Below are 7,178 nucleotides of genomic sequence, written 5' to 3' on the forward strand. Positions count from 1 at the left end.
ATTAGTGTGATGGACACTAATGGCGCACCACACACTTGGTGCGCCACTACTATTTGTTTTTTGGAAAACTAATAATGGCGCACCACCAGCTGGTGCGCCATTAGTAACCAGGGTTACTAATGGCGCATATGTAGGTGGTGCGCCACTACTATAATTTTTTTATTTTGCAAAACTACTAATGGCGCACCACCAACTGGTGCACCATTAGTAACCAGGGTTACTAATGGCGCATCTGTAGGTGGTGCGCCACTACTATAATATTTTTTTTCCAAAACTAATAATGGCGCATCACCTGGTGCGCCATTAGTAAGCAGTGCCCCAACCCAAACAAGCATCGAAAATTCCCCAAACCAACGCCACCTTCTCGGCCCTCCCTCTCCCACCGCCGCCGCCCGCCACCACCTACACCTTCAAGTGTCGCCGCCACCCACCACCGGCGGCCTCCATCCTCTCCCACAACAGGCGCACTCGTCTCCCACCTCGCCCCCACCCTCTCCTCCTCACCTCACCTCACCTTCTCGTATTTAACTGTTTGTATCACCTTCTCGTATTTCACGAGAGCAGGATAATCCGTCGCCGGCACGGCGGTGCGGTGGCCGTCTTCCGCTCCTCCTCCCCAGCTCCGGTGCCCCCGCCTCGCTTACTCGGCGCGAGCTTCCTCCGCCACGACGTCTTCTGGTCCCACGGCGGTGGCGTTGGCCGTTCCTCCTTCGTCTCTGCCTCGGTAATCCCTCGGTTCTTCCCCCCTTTCTCTCTCTCTCCTGCTCTGGGTGACACGGCCAACGAGTCGTGGCTGATTATGGGTCCATTGCTTGGCTACTAGTCCCATGGCCATCGAATGGTTGCTCAATTCCTGCTCTAGCGTGTCTGTATCGCTGCTGGCTGTGGTTTTCTGTTGATGACATGGTTGTAAGTGATGGTTGTGTACATGGTTGTTATTAGCTACTGATGCCATGCGTTACTGGGTTCCTAGAGCTTCCGATTGTACTTCTGTTCTGTGGTTAGCTATAGATCATGCATAGTTGTCTTTCCTGTATTTTGTACTAGTTAGCAATGGACCATGCTTCTGTTCCTTGGTTTCTAATGGTAGCTAAATTTCTACTTAATGAGATTGGCCACTCTGGTTTTTTTGTAATGTGCTTGGTGGTCATTATCCGTATCCTATACTAGTTGGTGCGCTCCATGGATGGATGGATTGGATGGAAAAACTTTAGCACTCCGTCCGTTCACAAATACAAGAATCATGTATCCCTCGTTCCGGTGTTCTGAAATAGAGCTGTCAGAAGATGGTTGTAATATTGAGAGTTCATAAACACAAGTGTTGCGTCATTTCTTGTGTTCATCATCTGTAGCTCTGGTTGCTGACAAATAAGGGAACAACAATCCTGGAATATGCTACAAATCTTGTTATAATGGACATCAAGATGATCAGGGTTATGGACTCTTCGCCATAGAAACACAGTCAGACTCTTACTAGTTATTAAAATAATAGGTGAAAGCTTGGTCAAGAAATGAAGCAATGATGCTAAGTAACACTTGCTATAGGATTCTGATCCACTTTAAAGCTTCTGAATATAGGATACCAATATCAAGTGATTCTATACACAGTATTTTGATGTGTACTCTGGATGTTACATAAGGTAGCGTGAGTGTGATTCCCTACTTTTGATTCTCTAAAAGAAGGAACCTTTAAAATCATTTGGATTCAGGTTGAGTGCCTGATTTTCTCGAAGAACATCCTACCTGATGAAAGGACGCGATGTTCAGGTCATCACAGTGAAGTAACCTTGCATAAGGTTTGTTCTGAAAAAAGTGATGGAAGCTGCCTTCGACATATAAGTTGCTGAAACAAAGCTACAGATCTAAAAAAACTGTTATCATTTTTCCCAAGATTGCAAACAGTGATTTGCTATAGATATAAATGCTTATCTCTACATCCAATGAGAAATAATTACCTATTTAGTTTCGTTGAAGTCTTTGTTTGTTTCAATAATTTATGATGATTCATCCCCTCATATTTTTGTTAACTGTTCAGATATGTTTTTACTGCAAAAGGAGAACAACCTGGCACTGGCTGAAACATGTAGTGCGTGAATGTACACAATGTAAGCTGGATGAAAACAGAACGGCGGAGTCTGTTGATCCTTCAAAGATAATGATAAGTTGGAGTATTTGGCCATCAACGAGTGAGGTTGATGCTATGCTTCATCCATAACCCGCGGGTTGATATGATTGAGGTTGAGGCACCTTATTTTGTATCGGGTTGATATGATTGTTCAGTATTGTCTGATGAGGGAGTATTATAAAGCCTTAAGTGTAGTGATGCACAGGGATGCAAATTTGAATTATCCGTTTTCCTTACCATAACCCGCGGCCCCGCGATTCCCAATTTGAAATACAGACTGTTGAGCAGGTTGCGGGAAGCAATAACCTTATATGCTCACGTACCAACAGTCTTTTACCATATCAAGCATATGTTCTTACTTCATATCACCAGTTTTGCACTCTCTTTGAATTTTTAACTTCTATTAGTGTATCGACAACGGAGGGCCTCTTCGGATAGGTTGGTCTGCAAACGGCATCCTCGAATATGCATTCCAAATTATTCTCTTTGTTGACTATGTTTCCTTAAATCATTAAAAGAAAACATATATCTGAACATGGTGGATCTGCTGCTTGTTCTGACTATTGATTTCGTAATCCAAATTCAGGAAGATTTTGATGAATTTAGTGATGTCGAGGATCTCTATAGCACATTTCCTATGGAGAAGGTTGAAGCACTCGAAGACATGGTTTCACTTGCTCCTTCCAGTCTTATCAAGGTTGGCCGTGAGCTGTTAATGCTTTGTTTTACTTTGGTTATTGTGATTTTGCGAATAGAAAAAACTGGCAAACTTCCTTATGTTTTTTCTCCACAAATACTGCTTGTCTGCTATGCTCATGGAGATCATTTATCTACCATGTTTTTATGTTGTGCAACTCTTCATCTTTTAGTTATATGGGTAATTATACATTTTTCAACATTACTTCTTGTTTGGTTGGCAGGGTGTTGCTGCTGTTTCCACTACCGTAGTTTTGAGTACGAAGAGTCCGAAAGCAACTTCACCTACTCAGGTACATGCTATTCATTCCTAGTTATTTATTGAATATCTGTTGGTTTGTGATAGACGGAGACATAGTATTAGTATATCGTATACTCAGAACACAATGGTTTGTTATCTGCCCAGTGTCAGCTTAGTTGGCATCCTGGCTGCTGCTTTCTTGTCGACCTTTACATGCTACTACCTCCATCCCATAATATAAGAGTGTTTTTAACACTAGTGTAGTGTCAAGAACGTGCTTATATTATGGGATAGAGGGAGTAGTATTGATTTATTTGGTTATCTTCTTACAAGTTAATCCTTGAATATGAATACACGTGATTGTTGCTATTTGGGCATTTAATAAAAACACATGCTAACAAGATTGAGTAATTGGTTATTTCTAATGTACAATCCTGATTACTAATTGTCGATATGCTGATTTACCGAATCTGTCTCCCTGTGCTTCAGGCTACTGTATCAACAATCTCACAAGGTACATCACAAGATCAAGCAGAGGAAACAACTTCAATAGAAAGCAATCCTGAACCGGTGCCAAATATTACTTACTAATGCCCGCAAAGTATCGTTGTATATTATATTTGTTATGGAGCTATGTATGTATGGATGCTATGGAACTATATGTATATATGGATGCTATGGAATTTTGGATGTATGGATGCTATGGAGTTTTGATATATGGATTATGAAATTTGTTATGCAACTTTGCATATATGTTATGTGTTGTGGATCAGTAAAACTATTGGGCACATATTATGTATTATATATTTGATATATATGTTATGTGTTGTTTAATTTGTGGTTTTGAAACAAAACATATATATGCTAGAATACCAGATACTAATGGAGCACCATGGGCTATACTAATGGCACACCTGGGACGCATACTAATGGCGCACCTGGGAGGCATACTAATGGCGCACCTCGGAGGCATACTAATGGCGCACGTGGGAGGCATACTTATGGCGCACCTGGGAGGCATACTAATGGCGCACCTGGGAGGCATACTAATGGCGCACCTGAGAGGCATACTAATGGCGCACCTGGGAGGCATACTAATGGCGCACCTGGGAGGCATACTAATGGCGCACCGTGAGCAATAGTAATGGCGCACTGCCTAGTGCGCCATTAGTATACCAGATACTAATGGCGCACTTGTGGTGCGCCATTAGTAAAAAAATCTAATGGCGTGATGCTAGTGGCGCACCTATAGTGCGCCATTAGTAGCCAAAATAGGTGCGCCATTAGCAGGCCTTTTCCTAGTAGTGAAACACCACGCTAGAAAGGTCGAGCCTTCCACCTTTTACCAAGTATATAGGTCCATTAAATTAAATAGAAATTATATGGTGATATAACAAGGAACCCATTTAATTACATGGAAGCAACTGCACCTGCAACTAGCAACGCTAACACATGGTTAAGCAAGCGGTAACATAGCCAATCAGTGGTTTGCTAGGTTGTGAACAGGTTGAAGGTTTCATGGCAATGTTGAGAGGCTGACATTTAACATGTGGTAGGAAACAAGACATAGCGAAAGAAATGAGACAACTAGCATGGCAATGATAGTAATGGTATTTAGGGAAATGATCATCTTGCCTGAGATTGCGCTTGGAAGAAGAACGACTCAGTGAAGCACACGAATCGACGTAGTCGAACGGGTCCTCACATTCCGAAACGCTTGTGAAACTCTATCGAGACGAAGCAAACCGGAAACAAGCATCAACAGAGATATTCATCACGGCACATGCATGACATGATGCAATTCACATATGATGCATGATCAGTTGAAAATATGCAAGACATGGCATGGCAATTCACACGTCAAACGCTACACATTATGTGAAGCTCAATTGGCAACGAGTTGCATATTGACAGAACTCCATATTTAATTATTTAGTTCACTCATATTTATTTTCACGTCCATATTAAATGTTGGTTAAACATGGCAAGAGGTGAAGCGTAATTAAGCTACCTATCTAGGCATTTTAAATGAGGTCGGAAATGACATATAGCATCTCCGAGATGACCCCATACGTTAATTTATAATTCTGTCCAGATCTGAACTAACATGTTTAGATACTTGTTAAAGAGCAAAATAAAGTGGTTCACGTGATTCTACGCATTGTTCTAATCAATTTACACATAGAGACCATTGCAAACGAAGCTATGGTTCAAAAGATATGATCACCATAAGATATGATGGCATGAATGCAATATGTATGCAAATGACATCCACACGCATCCAAACCATACAAGTAGCAATATAATATGAAACTACATGAGATTCTAAGCAAGTTTCATATATGACACGATCAAAACGGAGCAACAATTCAACAATTACAAGCAAAACAAGAAATAGCTACAATCTGCCAAAAACAACAACATGGTATTTTCTACACCGCAAAACAACAAGCTACATAATTCTAAAATGCTCAAACAAGACATGAGGCAGTAGTGGTCAAGATGCACAACAACACCCTACTAAATACAACTAGCATGGAAGCATGGAACAATAGGAAAATAACTCACAAAATGGCATCTCGCACACAGTCTCAGACTTAGAGAAAAAAAAGTTTTTTCAGTGGAGTTTTCAACCAAAAGGCATATTGACAGCAGTAAAACTATATGCTACAAGGGACTAAATGGCATGGAAATCTACAACATGCTAGAGAATCTGAAGGACTACAAATAACTCCATTGTATGAACCCCAAAGTAGTTGTAGATCACTAGCAAAACTCATGGCAAGACAGCAACAAAATATTACATCATCCCCAAATCAGCACTATTTTCTAGCATGTTGGCAACAAGCAAACAACACCTAAACATGGATTATTAACTCCTCCTCTTTCCGGACAAGACATACAAAGAGACCCGCCAACTTTCTTTTTTTTTAGTGAATCTTTGAAAGATAGATTTTGAAAGACAACACCTAAACATGGATTTCTATGGCAACCAGAATTACCAGAGGCTACCCTACATATCCAAGAGCATATCTCTAGTTCACAACTAATTCATATCATGCACGAAATAAATCATGCAAAATAAACAAAAGGGCAACCCGGCGAACTATCATGCATGCTAACTTACTCAGAAGGCAAAACTAAATGCATAGTTAAATTCAGTGGATTTTTCTACCCCAAAAACATATATAATATGTGGGGTTGAAAAATAAAACTAAAGCCACACATATATGCGAGAATATGCCCTAAACGCGACGTATCAAACTATTGACAGCTCCTACATGCAAAAATTGAAGCAACTACTCTTAAATACATGGCAAAGGGTCATAGACATCGCGAACTTTTTATCTACTGGATTTGGACAATCCGTACGTGTACAAGAATATCTATGAAATATTAACCTATTAGGAGAGCACGCAAATCTAGGCAAACGGCGGGTCAAACCACTCCAGACATACATGCAAGTTGCAAAATAATGTTCTACGCGAAAAACTACACAAGTTTCATATATCATTCGCCGCGATCCGTCATACAAGTAAAAAGATATGGGCGTTATAAAATATCCTATATTCCTGAAATATTAAATTGAAGGAAAATACTAAAATTACTACAGCCCAAAGTGCACACGGGCCGAAACAGGGGCATGGCGCAATTTAATAAAACGCGCCACGAGCGGGGCTTAGCAGAGGTACTCACCTGAGTGGGCTCGGCCCAAGGAGGAGAGGAGGCAGGCCGGCCTAGGGTTGGATCTGGGCCGAAGGGGATATGGGACGGTTGGAGATGCGGACGAAGGCTGGGCCAACTCGGGGCTCCTCCTTATCCCGACGCAGGGAGGCGAGGCGAACTGCTTGCGACGGCGGCGGCTCATCGGCGGGAGCCGAGAGGAGGCGGGGATGCACAAGAGGCGGCAAGGATGACTGCGCCGGTCCGGATTTGGCCGGAGCGCGGGCTGGCGGCGCAGCTGGGGGCGAACTGTAGCGGGGATCGGCCGGCCAGTCCTGATATGGGGGCGAGCTGCCATGACCGGCTGTGGCGGCTCGCTGCGGCGGGCTGCAAGAGGCTCCCGGCGATGGTTTTGCAGCGGCTGGGGCCTCGGTTGTTTGCTTCCATGGGAGG

At 42.5% G+C, this 7,178-nt stretch overlaps 1 long non-coding RNA gene across 1 annotated transcript; it reads left to right on the forward strand.

Moving 5' to 3' along the window:
* Positions 1 to 3,072: 3,072 nt before the first annotated feature.
* On the forward strand, positions 3,073 to 3,735 carry LOC123404337. Its single transcript, XR_006611747.1, has 2 exons — positions 3,073 to 3,114; positions 3,552 to 3,735. It is a non-coding gene; the product is annotated as an uncharacterized LOC123404337 (long non-coding RNA).
* The last annotated feature ends 3,443 nt before the right edge of the window (positions 3,736 to 7,178 follow it).

The sequence above is a fragment of the Hordeum vulgare genome, chromosome 6H (genome assembly GCF_904849725.1).
Source record: "Hordeum vulgare subsp. vulgare chromosome 6H, MorexV3_pseudomolecules_assembly, whole genome shotgun sequence".
Lineage (NCBI taxonomy): Eukaryota > Viridiplantae > Streptophyta > Magnoliopsida > Poales > Poaceae > Hordeum > Hordeum vulgare.